At 46.4% G+C, this 20,461-nt stretch overlaps 1 long non-coding RNA gene across 1 annotated transcript; it reads left to right on the top strand.

The window, feature by feature from the left end:
• The first annotated feature begins 10,307 nt into the window (after window positions 1–10,307).
• Window positions 10,308–17,818, top strand: LOC119389314 (uncharacterized). The gene is made up of 3 exons (XR_005183068.2): window positions 10,308–10,514; window positions 13,441–13,571; window positions 17,559–17,818. It is a non-coding gene; the product is annotated as an uncharacterized LOC119389314 (long non-coding RNA).
• The last annotated feature ends 2,643 nt before the right edge of the window (window positions 17,819–20,461 follow it).

Raw genomic sequence — 20,461 nt, 5'->3', positions numbered from 1 at the left:
TCCCCATGCAAGGCCGCGTCCGCGCTACGGATGCTTGCGCAGGGGGCGCTGCGGTCCATCGGAGCGTAGAGTGCCTCGATGCGCGCGCCCCCGCTTAGAGTGCGGTCATTCTTTGAAAGGGTCGACGCCGCCTCGACTCGCGCGTCCGCCATGTTTTAGCCCACGCCGCGCTTTGGTTAAACGTGCATGCTGCGCCTACCGCCTTGTCGCCCGTCTGCTCCGCCGCGAGTCCCGCAGGATGACTGGATGTTGCGTGCCACAGTGCACGAACCATTCTAGGAATGGTTGGAAGATGTTTTCTTTCCCAAGGGATCCTAAAAGAAGACTTTTATGGACAGTGAGGATAAAGCGTGACAAGTGGCAGCCGACGAATGCCTCTCGTGTGTGCAGCGTGAGTATTGCAAGCTTTGTTGCTGTTTCCCATCACCTTTCCTTTGCTACGTCGGGTGCTTTTGGGACGATTTCTGAAACGGCGTATATGTTACTAGTAACGCAGTCACAGAATAGACTATTGTAAGTTATGTGTGTGCCGTGGTTTTGAGTGCGAGTTGGTGCCTCTTCAGCGCGCATTGTCGCACTTGAACACGATCGAACGTTGAGCGAACTGGTAATGCCAAATGGTTTTATCGCGTTTGAACCATTCGCATAAATTTGGCGCTGTTTTCGGGGTGTGCTTGGAAAACGTGCTTTCATTGTCGCGAGCATCTCCTTTTGTTTTTTTTTTATGCACGAAGATGCGATAATGAATATTGTCGCGTTGTTTTTCGTTATCCGGTGGAATAATTTGCCAGAATTGCTTTCTCTGAACAAACGCTTTCTTGTGTACATTACCGTACGCGGTCATTAGTTTCAACGCGGAATTCACAGCGCTGAAAAACATTGAAACATTACATAAGTATAGTCGTTTCCGCTGCGATTAATAAACGACATTCTGATGCTTACTGCAATTTCGCTGGTATTTTTTCGAAATGGGAAATACAGCCATATTTTAAAATAGGTATTCAATAAGAGGACACGAAGACGCATACATCCGGCAATCGGTCACATATAATAGCAGCCTCGGAACCTGCGCGCGGATTCCAATCGCTGTAAGATTTAGCTGAACAGCGAGTAGACCTCAGGTCTCTCACGTCACCAAATTGATCACTGGTGATGGATGTTGGGAAATGCTGTGTGTATGGCACTCTGAAAATGTGCGTTTGCTATGTTGACAACATTCCCTCTCTGCACATCAAGTGCAGAGAGAGCCCGTAATGATGAATGGGATGGAAACGTTGCGCTCCGGTATATTCCATCTAAGTTTATTTTCACTCCATATCTCTAATGTAGCCGTCAAATCTGCGCGCGCTGTCTTCAAATTTTTATATTTCGCTAATTCGTTCGCTTCACTAGGTGCGTTTCTCGCTCAAATTAAGAAAGATTGCTTAAGAAAGACGCGCAATTTGCATTGCGCGTCTCAATACTGCGTGTCTCGTTTCGAGAATTCGAGCTGGAATAATTTCAGACGTGCATGAAAGCATACATTCTGCGCCTTTATGTAAGGCGCATTATTGCACCGCTTTTCGTTTCGGCAGTCCCGGGAATGATACCTTTCAATTATTGCTTTCTAATAGACAGTATTCCGCACCTTTAACTTTCCTGAATAAAGCTAAACTGTCGTGCCTTCAAAAAGACACCGCACGAACATATATACCCGCAAAGTATAAAAGTAAATAGTGATGCCTGCAGCTCTCAGGGATCCAAAGCAGCTGTGCGCCGCTCAGCCACAGCCCAGCGGCCGCGCTGGCAGGGAGTATCACTGCGTTCTGCGACACCTTTAGGCGCAAAGTATTCGATTACTTGTTCTGATGCTTGCCTGGAAACTTTTAACTAGCGACTTCCGTGAACGATTTTGCGTTTGCGAGGGCAAATCCGGCACAAAGTGTTTTTACTCGAGAGCAAAAGGCTGCGAATCCGCGCGCCGGCAGTGCGCGCCTTGACGATTGGGATCAGTAATGGCGACCGCTGTAGCAGACGACGCGCTTGTCTCCACCCTGAACGGAGCGGAGGCGAACGAGTGCATCGAGGCACTCTATCGGAGCGCCTGCACGGTGCATGTCGCGCAGGAGGAATCGGTGGAGTATCGCGCCTTGCCTTTTATTTTGCGCTCCCGCATGAACTCCACGTTTTCGTTCTGTTCGTGTGGGCAGAGACTGGAACATCTTGAACCGACCAAACATTGCATTCAATGTCGTCTCTTGTCTGGACACTGCCGTGATCACACTAAGGTCAGTGGTGGATCCAGACACTCATTTAAGAGCGCGCAGTTACTCTAAGCAAAACCAAAGGGCCAAAAATTGGCTTTTATTTTTTTTTACAGCGAAAGCTGTTATGAGATCATTTCACCGGCCGTTTTTGGTGCCGTAGTTGTCCGCCGCCGCCGCCGCCGCCGCCGCCGCTGCCGCCGCCGCCGCCGCCGCCGGTGTCCGTAACCAGTATCGCTCGAAATAAGAAAAAAAACTAAATAAGAAAAAAATTCCAGGATGGAACGAGGTTCGAACCTGGGCCCTCTGCGTGGGAGCCCAGTATTCAACCTCTGAGCCATGCCGGTGCTTGAAACCAACGTTACTAGAACAAACTCAGTTTCAAAGCTCCGTATCTCCGCCAACGGAGGAGGGTGGTCCGAACGGCGGTCGCGAGAACTAGCGGCGCTGCAGTTCCGTCTTGCGCCACTATCGGCGCGTCGTCTGCTGCCACGGCAAAACGCTGCGGTCCGCCGCGCAGTTGCTCGCGGCAACTGCGCGGCAACTTTCTTATTGTACTAGTTAGGTGCATACTTAGGTGGATATGCATAAGGTCGTCTGTATGCATTGGCCCGCGTGCGTTGTTCATTGATTGGCTAAGAATCGATGTTCGGCCTATATTGCCACGCCCACTTCTTGTTTTATTTTGATGTATTCGGGTTTGACCAGCAAGGATGGTTATCAACGCTCGACACTGTCCGCGAAGCAGTGTTCGAGAAGCTTCGCGATTGTAGTAGATCGTTTTGGTAAGATTGCGCGCCGCACGCGAATGTTCCAGCTTTGTCGAGAGATAACGACGCCACCAGCGATATCGCTGGAAAGTTCGATAGCGCCTGTATAAAAGCCGACGCACTTGACCGCTTGTCAGTTGATCGACGGTCGACGCTCTGTTCACCGCTATCAGTGTATTGCTGTAGTTTGACTTTCAGTTTCCCGGCCACCAGTTCGGCCAAATAAAGAGTTTTATCTCGGACCTGCTGACTGCTGCCTTCGTCGACGTCACGACCCTGTGACAATATTTGAGCTGTCTACATTGCGCTTAACTTCCAAGCATAGGAGTTTCTAAGCGAATGAGGGTTTTCAGCGTAATTTTTATAACTACCACTACATTTTTAGCCGCTGCCGTCTTATCTAGACCAAGAACAACCCAACACGTTTGTAAAAGCCTTTATAGTGTACAAAGAAGCGTACTTACTCGAGACACAAAAACGTTCTAGAAAAACTGTACTCATTTTGTCTACAATTTATTGAAAAAAACTTCCTCGAAAATCATCACCACTGCTTTGCAATGTTTACAAGACATTCGCGACGGTTAAAGGGATACTGACCCAAAATCAGAAAATTTTACGAGAACTCGGTAAATGAAATGTCAGTGTGCGATTAAATAGAATAGATGTCGTCTCTGCGCAATTTTTCGAGCGGATAGTTGTATTTTCGGTGTCTCATCTTTCTACGTCGGATCCTTATACGGTGCCTTAAACGATTCGAACACATCGGCCGTGATGTGAGTTATTCGCGCGTACTCTGTCGCTAGAAGAGTCGTCAGTATTCAACTTCAGTTTTTCAACTTCACCGAGCAGGTGTTCCATGCCAGCAGCACATCTTACACTGTACCACTGCCGTTTGCGTTTCGTGCTGTAGCCGTCAACTACAATTATCTTTTCCACAAGTAAGTCTCCGTTCCCGAAGCAAAGTGTGGGATTGGGCTAGTTGGTATTCCATTATTAAACTGCTCAGCGCAAAAAATTTGACACGGTACACATAGAAAAGGCGAGGACCAGCGCTGGTCCTCATCTTTTCTATGTGTACCGCGTCAATTTTTTGCGCTGAGCAGCCCGTTCCCAAGCCGGCGAGTGTAAAATATTCCGCACATCTTGTTCAATACCTCGTCGTAAAATCTCTCGAAAATCCACTGCTTTGAAGGCATAGCGACAGCTGACAACTGATCGAATGTCAGTGTGATGCAACTCTCAGTCTCGGTAGCGTATAAAGGTAAACGCCTGCCTTTCGTTTTGCTGTTCTATTTCTGGCGGCTCCTCCAAACTGGGCACTGGGCTTTCGCGGGACGCCGTGCGGTTTGGGGGAGGGGGGGGATTTGCGCCTAAACCCCGAATATTTTGGCTTTGACATGTGGGGTGGAAGTGCAGGGAACAAGCGCGGCACGGCACCGGGCGCGAGTTCCCACTTTCCACGTGGGATCAAAACTTCTTGTCCCGCAACCACACGACGATAGTGCTTTACAATGTCGTCACTCTCAAAATGAACGTCACAGACCTTGCATTTCGCAGTAAGCTTTCTATCTTTGCGATGCAAAGCTTGAATGGCGTAGGGTCTTTTGGAGGTCCGAAGAAGTGTTGTGAAGCGGAGTCGTCGTTGCGGTAGCCGCTCTTGCAGCCCGGCGCAAAGCAAGTCGGCATACCGCACCGTGAATCTGTTCGCCCTCGTTACACTTCGTACACCATGCACGTGTCTTTGTACAAGACGCTAAGCCTGGTCAAGAACAGTCGCAAAAATGACGAGCCAACAAACCACGTGCGCTCGTACATTGGCGGCGCCGATCACAACAAGCGCCAGCCGCGGGAGCTAGACGTGACTGCAGCGCCACTAGTTCTCGCGACCGCCACGCGGACCGCCTCTCCGGCGGAGCTTTTAAACTGAGTTTGTTCTAGTAACGTTGCTTGAAACTGCTTTGCAAAAAGGTCCTATACAAGCTTCATGTCGGGAAGGAACCACATTAGCATATGCAATATAGCGTGGTAAAAGAGTAGAATAAGCACCAAGCGTCGCACAGCGCGAATTCTGTAACCAGGCGTCACAAAATGCGAATTGCGCAACGAGTAGGTTGTTTAATGCTTCGAACCCATTACAAAGAGCTCTGCCATAATTCTTCATCGTCATCACGCCCATCATCAACAATGTGCGCATAATGCCTTACATGCGTTTAGCAGGTACCACGGCTGTCTGTAAAATGACGAAAAATGGCACAATGCCTACTGCCCTACTTCTCAAAAAATTACAATAATTTATAGCGTAGTGGGTTCCTCGCAAGTGCACTTCTGTTGGTTACCAAGGAAGCCCATAAGGCTCCCATTTCCTCAGGGTCTCAATAAAGTCAATTCTCTCTCTCTCTCGCTCTACGTTTCTCCGGTTAAAGTGTGTTATAAAGCGTGGTGGGACAGTTAAATAACGACCGGGCGTCACACAATATGCATTACGTAACTAGTGGGTCGTTTAACACTTCCAACCCATTACAAAGGGCGCAACCATAATTATTCATCGTCATCAACCGCCGCATCAACAAACTGCACATAATCGTTTACATATGGTACCTCGCTTCTCCGCAGAACAACGAATAATGTCGTGCTGGGTGCTTCCCAACTTCCCAAAAATTACGCTTTGTGGCGTAGTGGGTACGTTGCAAATGTACCTGTATTAGTAGCCACAGGAGAGTTTATAACGGGCTCTAGAAAAGCCGCTCTTCCAGCTTTCGCTGTGACTGTGCTGCGCTTTCCGCGCAGGCCTGGCGTTTTTTGCTTAAGGAGTTACTGTTATCACAAGACTGCCATCATTATATATATGCTGTTAAATTGTCCTTACGAAGATACAAAGGTACCAAACATTCCTAAGATCAGTTTTTAATAAGCAAACAAATCTGAGAGTAAGAACGTTACTTCAGATATATATTTAGTGTGGTAAGTCTCGTAATCATAAAGGTTGGTTCTCGATGTGTTACGGAGACAATAAACGCAATTCAGTTCTCAGAATGGGTGATTATATTAATTACAGGACATTGTAATGTTGGAGATTTTTTTTTAACGGTAAGCTAAGTTCATGCAATTTCGCTCCAAGTGCTGTCCTACAATATATATATATATATATATATATATATATATATATATATATATATATATATATATATATACATGGACAAAGCTTTTTTTTCGTCCAAGCTTGCTGCGGTCCAGGGAGGCGGCAGCCGGGGGACTATACAGCTATATAGTGCCTAGAATATACTGTATACTCTAGGAACTATAATATAGCTCTACAATGACGCCACAAATAAGTTGCGCCTCCAACAGGCTGAGACATTTGCAGCAGAAGCTTGGCACATCAGAACCCTGTGTATCAGCCGAAGAACAGACATATGGTATCTTTTCCACGAGTACCTTGCCACAAGGTTCGATATTATAAAATGAAAGGGGTGTTGGCTTTCATAATGTTCGTTGTATTTGGTTTTTGGCTCCTCCACTGAAAATATATAGGTTCGTTCTTTAATGACACTGTTGCATGCCGAAATGAGCGGCAAATAGGCTCGAAGCGCAGCGCAAGAACACATTCGCGGCACAAGAAATACTCATTCGTGGCACAAGAAATACTCATTCGCGGCACAAGAAATACTCAACCAGATGTGTCGTTCAATGTCAGTTTGTCGACTGCTAGCGCCCACCGCACATGTTTCGCGCTGCTTATTTCTTTCGTTTGCTTTTTTTTTTTTTTGAGGTATAGGGATAGCTGACCGTTCTCTCGCATCGTAGTACAAGGTATTCGAAATCGGTTACATTTCCAAAACAGAGAACACACATGACAGACTCGCGCTGCTTTTCGCCTTTCGGCTATTCACGTTTAGGTTGTTCTTCGGTATAGGTCTCCCTTTCGCAAGCGGGTAGCGAGCACACATGTCCTCATAAAAGTATCAAAATAGAAACACTATTTTTTATACGCTTTAGACCACTGAAAAATAGCCTAAAGTGTCCCTCCAACAAGCGACGATCGAGGATTCGTCACTGTACAATGGCTTCACGTGAGAAAGCAGAAACATAATGGTTTCGTTCCTTCCAGGCTGTCAAAGTGGGACGCTAAAGGTGATGTCAAGCATCACGAATGCTCATATCCATCCCAATGCATTTGAAAAATTAAGGATGGCACCCTTTTCAACTTTTCGGCGATGAATTAAGTCATTAGGGGGTTATTTTTGTATTCCGACAAAGTCGAGAAAGCTGTGGCCCCGTGGATAATTATCAAAGCTTTATTAAAAATATGAACAGGTTCATTAGAATAATGACCTCCCGAACGCCAAAAAATGCCCTCTACCCAAATTCACCGAACTGTGCGTTTCTGAAAGAATTTCTGGGTAATTTAAAAGAATGGGAGATGCCACCAACACAATTGGCGGTTTCCTTTCATCGAGCACAGCAGAAGGGCTCCGTGTCACAATTGAGAGCACAGTGCAACTGCTCGAATTCCTCAGGTCTGCTGGCTTCAGATATTTGATGACCTCAAATTTAAGCCAGGACAAGTTGGCAAATATATTTGGAATTGTTCGGCAGTCTTCTGGCACAAATGATCATCCCACTGCTGCTCAGTTTTTGATTACTATAAATGCCCTTGCATTTTACGACCTCGCAAGACCATCAAAGTCGGGGAACTCTTCGCCGCAAGTCATCAGCTATCTTTTATCTGGGAATGACAAAGTCACACACGCCTGCCACAATTGACGTCGCTGACAGCATCATTGATGGTGGAGACTTCAGTGGCGCGGAGACTGCACTAGCGTCAGGCACAGACCACAGTGCATACGTGGAAAAAAAAAAAGCCACGATATGCTGACTTACTACATTGCTGGTTATGTGGCGCATAAGACACTAAAGAATTAAGACACCAGTGCGAGACTTGTGCAACATGTCTCACATATCAGACAGAAACACAGCTACGGGGAGTGATCAGGCCTCCCTATTCACAGCGCACTTTGATAACGGAGGCCTGATATACCCCTACGGACCTCTCAAAGCAGCTATTGCAAAACTTGAAAATAGCCACTTATTTCAGCGTGAGTAAGCTGCATGAAAAGAGCATTGTAGTGTGCCTCGATGTGTGTGCCTCGATGTGTGCGCCCCCCAAAACGCGCATCAAGGCACCCTAGAGCATTGTGGATTTCAGCGCTTTCTTGAAAAAAAACAGATTTGCCTCATCTGGGATGTGAAGAACATTCAAATTTCATCACAAAAAGCCCGCATGAAGTTCTGCATTTTACTTAGATTCCGCTTCACGAAATCACTGAACAGCGAAAGAGAAGTAAAGCGGCAAAGAATTAAGCTGCTAAAGACGAGAAGATGCAATTAAATGACGCTGACGAAACCCATGTCAAGGAACCAATAAAGATTAAAAATTCTGATGCTCTCAATTCTGCCTCGTGAAGTGATAAGCAGGACGGATGCACTGAGGGATGGTGGTCATCACTGGGAAACTTGTGTGACGCCAGACTTCGTGCTCTTCTGCAACTTTAACTAGCGCTAAGGTATTCCTTACTTATTTGTACTCAATGTCACGTTCTGTAATAAAAGCAAACACCGCAGGCCTTCGACGTGTAAAGGTAAGCAAACGCGAGAGCGCGGTTGTAAACGGCTCCGCCAGCCCACCCGTAAGCGAGAGTCGCGGGTGGGGCGTCTGCTCAAGGAACTCCGATTGCGCGCAGCGCCACCGCCGCAGGCATCCCCGAGAGGACGCGGCGGAGAGCGGAGACGGCAGACTAGCCAGTATATTCTAGGGACCGTACCCATGCCTACGGTCCCTAGAATATACTGGCTAGTCCGCCGTCTCCGCTCTCCGCCGCGTCCTCTCGGGGATGCCTGCGGCGGTGGCGCTGCGCGCAATCGGAGTTCCTTGAGCAGACGCCCCACCCGCGACTCTCGCTTACGGGTGGGCTGGCGGAGCCGTTTACAACCGCGCTCTCGCGTTTGCTTACCTTTTCACGTCGAACGCCTGCGGTGTTTGCTTTTATTACAGAACGTGACATTGAGTACAAATAAGTAAGGAATACCTTAGCGCTAGTTAAAGTTGCAGAAGAGCACGAAGTCTGGCGTCACACAAGTTTCCCAGTGATGACCACCATCCCTCAGTGCATCCGTCCTGCTTATCACTTCACGAGGCAGAATTGAGAGCATCAGAATTTTTAATCTTTATTGGTTCCTTGACATGGGTTTCGTCAGCGTCATTTAATTGCATCTTCTCGTCTTTAGCAGCTTAATTCTTTGCCGCTTTACTTCTCTTTCGCTGTTCAGTGATTTCGTGAAGAAGCGGAATCTAAGTAAAATGCAGAACTTCATGGAGGCTTTTTGTGATGAAATTTGAATGTCCTTCACATCCCAGATGAGGCAAATCTGTTTTTTTTTTCAAGAAAGCGCTGAAATCCACAATGCTCTTTTCATGCAGCTTACTCACGCTGAAATAAGTGGTAAAGCTATTTTCAAGTTTTGCAATAGCTGCTTTGAGAGGTCCGGAGGGGTATATCAGGCCTCTGTTATCAAAGTGCGCTGTGAATAGGGAGGCCTGATCACTCCCCGTAGCTGTGTTTCTGTGTGATGTACTCTCAGAATCGTTTGCTTATTAACAACTGATCTTAGAAATGTTTGGTACCTTCGTAAAGACAATTTAACAGCATATGTATAATGATGACAGTCTTGTGATAACAGTAACTCCTTAAGAAAAAAAAATGAAAGCCAATTTTTGGCCCTTTGGTGTTGCTTCGAGTAACTGCGCGCTCTTATTGTCTGGATCCACCACTGATCTTAGTGTGATCACGGCAGTGTCAAGACAAGAGACGACGTTGAATGCAATGTTTGGTCGGTTCAAGATGTTCCAGCCTCTGTCCACACGAACAGAACGAAAACGTGGAGTTCATGCGGGAGCGCAAAATAAAAGGCAAGGCGCGATACTCCACCGATTCCTCCTGCGCGACATGCACCGTGCAGGCGCTCCGATGGACCGCAGCGCCCCCTGCGCAAGCATCCGTTGCGCGGACGCGGCCTTGCATGGGGACGGCGCGGAGACGGCAGACTAGCCAGTATATTCTAGGGACCGTAGCATGGGGCGCGAGCGTCTAAAAAGCGTACAGAATCCTTTTGTGTTTGTCAGCTAGGTACCTAGGGAGAGAATCTCAGGGATTTTCGATGGTGGCGCCGTCACCCGTCACTTCTTAGCGGAGCTTTTTGGAAAGCCGCTTCCCCCGACCGGTGTCGGCACTCGGCTGTGTTCCACGTGTGCACGGTATCGCGCGTTCGTCTCTCGTCTCTGTACCGACGACAATGACCGCGTGTCGTGCAGCTTTCGTTTCGACAGCGTAGTCCGTGAACCGGTGTCCCGTAGCGACTTTGTCGTGACCGCCTTTGCTTGATTGACGGACGTCGAGGGCGAAGCAGAGCGAAGATGCTGCAATGCGCTGCTTTGCCACAACAAGTAAGTAGCGATCTCTGTTCGAGTTTTGCTCCGCTAGTCTCTGTCGCGAGTAATAGCCACAAGTGCCGGCGTACCGGTTACATATCAAAGTGTGATAGTATAGCTATGCTGCCGTTCTTACGTTGTGGGTTCGGAGCGTGATAAACATTTCGAACTGCGGCACAAGAGGCTCATCCGCGATCGCTGCGCGAGCAGAAAATAATTTGCTGCGAAAGAACCGATCGTGTGTTTCATGCACTACAGTCGCTACAGTTGGACATGGTTAATTTGCACCAACTCGTCCAATGTTCGGCTTTGCGTAAGTGATAACTGCTACTGATATCTCATCAACTAGTAGTAAGGGCATTCACTTGTCGTTAATCCTAGGCAAGTTCGTAGATTCTTTGTACTGCGGTAATGAATAATCCTGTTTGGCGACTGGGACGTTTGAAAACCTGGTACTTATAAACAAGAAACAGCTAAAGAAGCGACTTAGCATTTTATTCTAATGGTGCGCTGGGCGATGTTTCGTTAACTTCGCGATTACTTGTACTAGTTTTTTGTACCGAAACATGTCTTACAGTCTGAATCACACTTGTCTGGAGTGCCCAAGCGGTTCACTCGGCCGCCGTCTTTTGCAAAGGTACGCAGAGAGTGACGCCATACAAATACCACGGTCATACGGCAAGATGCAAACATTCGAATGTAACAGAGAGTTGGTAAAACACTAATGTTTTACTAGTACAAAAAAGGAAGACATGAAAGAAACTAAACTAGACATGTCAGCCTCATCATTGTACAAAATATTCACGAAGGTAATTTCGAATAGGATAAGAGCCAAGTACACTTGACTTTGAAGGGACCCTGAAACTGTTTTTGAAATTTTGTAAGAATTTAGGCTTCATCATCATCAAATCATTCGCACCATGAATTAAGTCACGCACTGCGTATCCAGGCAGCTGCAAGCAATTATAGTGACACACTCCTCAACCCTGCTTTGCCTCCTCAACTTGTCAAAACAGCCAACCGTCGCTGGCGACTGCAGCGCACTCGACAGGTCAAGCTCCATTGAGCGTGTGCCGTCAGGCAACAGAGACCAAGTGTGTGGAGTGGTTGAGATCTGCTCCAAAAGCATGCAGACAAACAAACAAAAAGTATATGAGAGCGATCGCTGATCAGCCTCAATTCGGGCAAAGTGGTTGTGTCTTCAGGGGTGAAGCTAGAGCCGCAGACACGTGGATCCTGCAGGCATTGGGTGGATAACAAACAAAATATCTTGCTGGGCTAGTTGGTTCATAATCTTCAAAATTGGATAGCGCGAAATCGGACAGATGCACAGGACCTGTTCGATTTCGTGCTATCCAATTTTGAAGGTTGAGTGGATAGCGAGAGCCCGATGCTCACTGCAGTGATGAGCTGAAGCAACTCTGCTCACCAGATGCCTTACAAGCTTTACAAGTCACCACTTGCTATATTTGTGGCACACAAGTCAGCTAGGGCATCAATGGTGTCAGAGAAAAAAAATTTTGTGATAAACGCTGTCACGCAGCCCATGTCAACACAGAATGCTCGCTGCCAACCGAAAGTTCCGTGACTATACTGTTGCAAGTTACAGCTGTTGTAATGCTTATGTTACAGTTGTTCCAGGACCAGCAGCGGTAACACGTTGCATTATAGACTGCTGCGTGTAATCTCCATAAGCAGTATTTTCATTCCGTATGTTTAGGTGGCAAACTTCTTTTAGCAACTTCACCATTGTGTTCCTAGCAGAGATATTCCACGATATCAGCTGACAGTCACACAACAAATATGAAGCTGTACGCTGACATAATCACCTTACACGTATACCACAGTGACTTGGAAATGTTTGCCTTTGTAAACTTTTCCAAATCTTTTTTTTTTAGATACAAGCAGTTTATTACCAGCATGAGAATAAGTAAAGTGTTAATAGTGACTCCATTCCGTTCAGGTGGTTGAGTTTCTTGAGCAGGTGACTTGACGAGGGTGCTTTTGCCGAATTTTGTTTACTAAAGGACAGCTGCCGGCAGGGCACCTGTTTCATAGTCCCCCTCAGGAATGAAAAAATCCTCACCATTATTTGAATGTTTGTTTATTTCTTGCAATGTTTAAAATACCACTGGCGTAAGCAGCCAGTGTGCCCTGCAAACTTGTCATTGACGTCGACTATACTCGTAGAACAGGTGAATTATCAGTGAGCCTGAGCAGCCACTAAATGCATGATACAGATTATGAGGTCACAAGTTGTCACTAATTTGGGCATTTGCGCTTACTTTGAAACCATATTAAAATGTGTTTAAGACTACGTTCACCAGTAATACATGGTTTGAGGTGCCTATATGTGCGGGAGAATGTAACACAAAAGATTTTGGCTTTGAAGTTGCGTTGTCAGGGGACCTTTAAGTGGCACAATCAATCAATGCACAGGCCTTGTTGAGAAAACAAATGTATTTGCTTGCTTCAGCATTCTGCACATTACAAAAGTGGTTGGCTGTAAACATCTGCAGCCCCACCGCTGTGGGGCATCTGTTGTTCTCCAATAAACCCTATTACACTACTACGTATGGCCATTGTCACTGAAAGCCACGTGCATAAAAATGAATGTTAAAGATTTGCTAAAAACTGCGCATAACAAGCTGCTGCCCAACATCAACATGCACTTTGTGCCCAAGCATGCTGCTATTGTCAAATTTGACGCAAAACATGATTTTAATTCATGACCTTGAGAAATAGTTGGAATGCTTATTCTGATTATGGACTGAAATGTTGCTAATCTTGGAAGTTATTTGTTCTTGGACACATTGCACACTTGGTTCAGTGAATATGCTTGGTCAATATGTTTTAGAGTCTGGGCATGCACTCTGAATAATGTCTTTCAATAGAGAAACCAAAGCAAATTTTCACATTGTGCTTTTTATTGGCATTCCAGGAGCAACACAGTAGGATGACTAAAGGACGTAACACTTCTGGACGGGAATTATATGTTGAAGAATTGTTTTGAAATGTACAATAACGAAGATATTGGCATTCTCCTTGCACCATCATCTGCGAGCTGCAAAGGTGAACACACTCTCATGTTAACAGGGCCACGTGCATGCACTGGTACAAGGTTGTTCAGATGTGCTAGACAGAACAAAACACAATCTTAAGTCTTCATGTACCAACCATAGAAAATGAGGGCCGAACATCAGCTCCACAAGTGAAAGCAGGTTTCTAGCAGCCTCATATCAACAGTCACTCTGTTTAACTCGATCATAATTGCTCATTCCTCTGCTGTATAGACCGTTTTCATAGCGCCCTTCACGCGAACAGCTCCAAGCCACCATGTTTAGGGCGCCACAGCAGATGACACTGCGACTAGGTTGACTACCTACTGCGATTGCCGGTGCGCGGCGTTTCGAGCCCGCATGTTGTGAATTGTGCTGGAAATGTGTTGCTAAAGATGGTTGGAAGGTGCTGTTTTCCGTTGTGTCACCAACTAGGCTACCGTGACGAGAACGGAAAGGTATGTGCAACAGAGCGATGTAAGCAAACACACGTGTCACATATGCACAGTGCATGTGTCAATGTCATTATAGTCGTGGAAATGCTAGGCCGTGCAGGCATGCTGTGGATTTTTATGTAAAATGCTCGTCCCTGCGATGGATGGCGCATAAAGCGCGTTGCAGTGGCTTCCATACTTGACGTTGGCGACCTAGAATTCCGACATTGCCAGCTTTGCAGGAAAATGGGAAGTATGTTGCTGGCAGCGCGGTTCAGGGCCACGAAGCGTGCGGAATGAAACTCGCAGTCTTGTTGATGTAGCCGGTGGAGTCGGGACATGATAGCGCGGGCAGCAATGACGCCAAGCCACCGACATAATAAGTACATACAGTGTATTTTGCCAAATGGAAGGCCGCTGCTGGCAGCCAAGTTGTTGTGGTACCTCAGCGGACCTGACTACACTCAATTTCACACATCAAGCGCACCGCTGTTGAAGCTGTGCAAGTTGTTTGGTCAGCAAAACGTATAAATCCGCGTGTCCGCTTTCTTTAGTTTTCGCGGTTGTGAATGCTCGTGTGAGCCGAGCACGAGCGTGTGTGTGAGGCATCGCGACCGGCTACAAATGAAATACTGAAACAACGAAACGTCAGGTGATGTGAAACAGCACATTAAAAGCCGCATAACGGAGTTTGTTTATTTCTAATTAGGGCACAAATCATGTATTACTCAGCCTGAAAAAAATATCACAGTCTGGCGGTAAAGACATTGAACTATTTGTTAGCGCAAACACATTTTTGTTTTTCGAAGTATCGCTAGCCTCTACAGCGTTGCACTTGTTGTATGCGGGACAGAGTACGCGAAAGTGCTCGGCACTGGCCGCTTGAGACTTCCAGTCTCGCGCGTCCACCTCGTTTTGCAGGCCGGTCACCGTTGTGTTCTTCATAGGCGATGCTGCTACAGTTACATGGACGTAACTTTCCGTCAGCAGCTTTCAGCTCTGACGAGCGATATTCCTCGTTACCGGCTACTGAATTCGGAGTTGGAGGGGTTATGCGTCCGCCTCGGCGCAGCAGCCGCGTCAAATCGTTCGTCCACCCGGTCGACGGGTCACTCATTACAACGTCGAAGTCAGTTGCACGACCTTTTCAACGCAAGGCACGAGCGGATTCATTCGCAGAGATTTCGGAGGCGGTCTCACTCGGACTCAGACTCACTAAAATTTTCCTCAGCTGCACTGACTCGGACATAATCTTGCCAAAATATGATGGTGTTCTGTCAAATAAGGTTCCCAAGGTGCTGCAGTCACAAACACACTGCTGCGCTGGATTCAGCGTCTCTGTCACGCAGCGTGGTTTCCCTCTCGTAGTCTCCGCTTCCGGCGAGCTGTCTGCGACACTCAGGCTTGGCAGCCATTAGAAATGGAGCTCCCACTCGCTTCTTCTGTCAGGTGCGAATTACGCTCTGCGATTCGTTTTTTGTGTGCAAAAAACACTGCGCCGGTGACATTCATTCCCAATTGTCTACGGAAAAGTGTACGAGCATTCAACATGTGTGCAAATGGTGCGGAAAATTCAAAGACGGACGTGCAGACGTCCATGACGAACAGCGTTCTGGACGCCCATCGGTTTCGGACGAAACAATTGCGAAAGTGGAAGAAACAATGCTGAAAGATCGAAGGGTGACGGTTCGGGAGCTCTGCAAGACGATCCCCGATGTCAGCAAGACCTGCATTGACAAAATTTTGACAGACCATTTAGGGTATGCAGAGGTTTCTGCAAGGTAGGTCCAGGGAATGCTTACAGAAAACCATAAATGGAGACGTGTTGAAGCAGCCTGCGAATTTCTTCAGGCCTACGAAACCGATGGCGAGAAATTCTTGGACTTCATTGTCACTGGGGTCGTGTAGTGGACCTGTGTCCACTACACGACACCAGTGGAAACATCCAGAGTCGCCGAAGCCGCTAGAGTTCAAACAGACTGTCGCCGGCAAAGTGATGGCGAGTGTTTTTTGGGACAGGAGGGATTATTGTTGTGCGAATTCATGCCCGCTGGTACAACAATCAATGCGAACCGCTACTGTGAGACGCTGGAGAACCTTCGCCGCGCGATTCAAAACAAGAGGAGAGGCGTACTCACGAAGGGAGTGCGTTTCCATCAGGACAACGCTCGTCCGCACATTGCCTGTGTAACGATTGATCTCATCAACAAATGTGGATGGGATACTGTCACTCACCCGCCCTACAGCCCAGACTTAGCCCCAAGTGACTACCATCTCTTCCCAGAATTGAAGAAATACCTGGATGTGATTCATTTCAGAACCGAAGAGGAGCTTAAAGAAGAGGTTTTAAGCTATCTACGTGGCATGGCAGTAGAGTTCTACGATGTAGGCATAAATAAGATGGTACACCACATGCAAAAATGCATTGATCTCCACGGTGATTATGTTGAAAAATAGGGGAAAGTCTAAGCTTTCCAAACATGTATTATTTAATGCCAATAAGCATGTTTTTTATTGTGAAACATTACTGCGAACCTTACTTTACGGACAGCCCTTGTATTACGCAGCCAGACTCTCCAAGTGAGTCGACTCATGAGTGAGTTTGCCAACCTATGGCAGTGTGAGATCATGTACCATTTTTAAGTTTCACAATCCAACCTTCACTCAGCTTTTTACCCGGTGGACACGTGTGAAAGCTGGCACTGGGCTCCGGTGCGTGTATCCTGCACTGTGGCACCGAGTACTGGCCTATCATATAAGAACCCTTCAAAGACAGGGATTACATATTGCTTCTTAACACCTATAGCGCACAGAAAAGACAGGAACACAGAAGTACGACGCAGACACAGCGCTATGTCTGCTAGCGCTGTGTCCGCACCATAACTCTGTGTTCCTGTCCTTTCTGTGCACTATAGGTGTTAAGATGGAATACCAACATGCCCAAGCTCACGTTTTCATATTTCTGTGCTTTCAAGTGTTGTCAAGTGCTCATCCTAAACGGGAGAACTCCTCATTTAATCAAAATTACAGCACAGGTGGTATTCTAAAATTTTGTTTTCAGCACATGTAGGTGCTCCCTAAGCAGACAACGCTGCTGCTGCTGATCCTGCCTATCTGTCACGCTGACGGTGGCGCCAGCTTTTCAAGTGGTGGGCTTCGTGCCCAATAGTATGGGAAAGGGAAGGGAAACAGAAGTGAGTGTGAGGAGGAGGGGAGATGGGGAAGCATAGCATATTCTTATATAGTACATTATAGCAAGGGGTGGAAAGGGAAAAGAGGGTGAGGAGGAGGGGAACACCACTAGCTTTGTTTCCTCAGTCTTTGTGCCATAGTGCGTAGCTGCCCCCAGTTTTTTTTTTTTTTTTTTTTTCTCATCACTAACTGCCACATTCAAGAACCAACTTTATACTTAGCTTTTGACTTAAGAGTGTAACCGGCCCTTAACACCTTTTAAGAATGAGCCTTGCACTTAAGTGCAGCATTTGTTGGCACGCACTTCAGCACCGTAATTGTAAGGTGGCACCGTCCTTTTAGATATTTATTACTCTATAACTTTTTTTTTACAGGCTCTCCACCTAAAGTATGACAAGGAAGCAGTAGACTCATCATTCACGATGCTTATTTTATGTGCTTCCAAGGGATGCGGCCAAAGGACGACCTGCGGAATATTTGTGCGCTCGATCGGCGCCGCAATCTCCCGAGCAAAGTTCACCTTTGCTGAAGATCCAAGCGTAAGAAACTGAAGCAGCAGACGGCTTCAAGCCATGATCTGTGCGAATCACCTTTATGGGAGCTGCAAAAAAGAATAAAAAGTGTATCCCCAGTGTTTATGTACTTTTATTATACTGTAACAGTATATTTCTGAACAAACCATCTGAAACATGGTGGATCGGTAGCACTGCAGAAAGCCGATGAATGCTTGTGAAAACATGGAAATACACAAAGCAGCATACGATCTTACCACTCGTGTGGCCGCTGCATCTTTCCTTTGCCCCAAGGAAGCACGCAGCACAGTGAAGCGGACTTACGAGCTGACGTCCAAGGACGCGGCAGATGCTCAACATAAATTTTCTCGCTTAAAACAAAAATCACTATAATTAAACTTTCCAATCAAGTGCAAGCACCCAATTTTAATTTGACTGCATCACCAAAGTGCATGTGCCTGAACACGAGTCATTTATTTATTTAACTTACTCTCAATGCCAGTGTTACAGAGGAGAGTTGTTAATACATGTACATTACACAATGTTATGCATGGCAGCTTGAAAAGATTAATGGTCTCGGTTATTGGCGACAAAGGCGAGGAGGTGGTTCTATTCAGATGCTGTCTTTGGCAGAATTGAATTGAGAAAAAAAAAAAGGTTTGTCTGGCAATTTGGCACTTGGACTTTGATGTGGTATATTCGCATTTGTGTGTATATGGGTGGTGCGACACCCCCACTTATACATTTTTCTATGTTTTCACTCCTTATTCTTTGAAACTTCTCGGTGATTGATCTCCATACTTTTTTTGACACACTTACTGGCAACTATCTGGCATATGGTGTTATTGTATTGTGTTGATATACTTTGTAGAATTTTTTAAAAATTGTCAGAATGGACGCAGACTCGCCGTTTTGCTTCACCACAAAACATATCGCGAGAGAGAATAGCGGACGACAATGAGAGGCAACAAGAAAGCACCATTCCTTTTCTAGCAACCACTATGGCAACGTTCACATCCCTCCTAAGGACAGAGAAAGAAATTTTCTTGCAATGATTCTGTCATGAAAGAGGTCGAATATTGCACTAAAAAGCTTGCCCACAATTTCTCAGAACAGAATCTTGAGAAGTATGAGTGCAATGTCGGGGACGTTTGGCATGGAAGGACCCCATCAAAGAGACGCGCCACGGTGGTGTGGTTATGGTGCTCGACTGCTTACCCAAAGGGCGCGGGATCGAATCCCGGCCACGGCGGCCGCATTTAATTTATAAAGGATGAGCGATAGAACTTAATGATACCCTGAACGATAGACGATTCTGTACAAATGCTGTGTTGCCAGTTCCATGTGACAGCAGGTTGTCTAAATCGTCTTTATACTTTAAATATTGCAATCTATGCACACTGCTCTGAAGCCCATATTTCTGCCCACCTTTTCTTGGGGAGCAATTTCACTCGTACAAACAATCTCATTTGTTTCCACGTGGTGTCAGTTTGTGACCACGCGGAAGAAAGAATGCGTTATAGTTTTAAAAATCCGGACAGAAAATTGCGCTAGATCGTCGGAATCGATCGAGAACTGAGGACATGTGTAGAACGAGAACAGAAAACATGCGTCGTCTAGTTCTCTAAAGTCCGTGTATGCGCAGCTCACGTTCTTCCCCATTAAAGACGCAGGCTTTGGTCGCTATAGTTAACGCGATAATAAAGCAGAAAAGCGTTATTCCCAAATGCAAGGACAGCGGTAGCCGTAGAAGCACTACATATTCGCGTTACCACGCGGACCGCGCAAGCTTGTGCAGGATGCAGTGGCGTTTTGCTTACCTGCTGACGACCAGTAGGCAAAGTGTCGCGTATCAAATATTGATGCTTGATGTTCCGGATGGTACTAGATATGATCACCACGTATAAATCCATATAGATTTCACAATGTCACGGAGAACAGCGCAGAAGTTTGGAAGTTGAAAGCACGCGTTGGAGCCAGAAAGGTAAACAGGAAGTCGCCATGACACTTGCTGCAGGAAACAGGTGGCGCTTTGCGCAGTCAGAAACCGAAACCGAAATCGCCTTCAATCGAGCCGTCATTTGCGGGCGCCAATGCATAAAATAGAAAACTTTTTCTTCATGGGAAAAATTTATTACTGTGTAACATACCTCTGGGCTATTTGGCTGAGCTAAAGGTGTGGAACAAAGATCAGTCTCGAGCTTTCCCACTCTCGCTGAGGCTTCGTAACATTTTGATCTGCAGAAACCAGCCGCAGATTTAAAAAATAATAATAAAATCGATTAGTGACGTCATGCTGACTGACCGGTAGTGGGGTTCGGCGCGAAGTTCAAAAGTTTGATTTTGAACTTTTTCTTTTTCATGAATCAACTTGCGACTGCGAAAACAAAGATAAAAGGTCCCACTCTTAAGATCCCACTTGTGAAAGGTCCCACTTGTGAAAGATTATGACAATTAAAACATTACAAGCTACTATGCTTCAGAAATAGCCCTAGCTTTCTGTGCCAAGTCTCACAATCACAAAGATTGGCTCTCAATGTATTATGGAGAAAAACACAATGAAGAAAAAAGGATGAGCCGCTGTCCCCATGGTGAAGCCCTCCATCGACATCTTCCTTTATTAGAACACACTGAATAGATCCTAATGATGACAGCACCACTCCTAGTCTTCTACACAGTTGTCAACACAAGATGTTGCTGTTGAGTGAGCACTTACTTGGTACGTTAAATGACATTTGAAGTCGGGATCATGGCGAAATCCAGTC

Source organism: Rhipicephalus sanguineus, chromosome 4, assembly GCF_013339695.2.
Source record: "Rhipicephalus sanguineus isolate Rsan-2018 chromosome 4, BIME_Rsan_1.4, whole genome shotgun sequence".
NCBI classification, from domain to species: Eukaryota; Metazoa; Arthropoda; class Arachnida; order Ixodida; family Ixodidae; genus Rhipicephalus; species Rhipicephalus sanguineus.
This window is presented reverse-complemented; position numbering and strand designations above follow the sequence as displayed.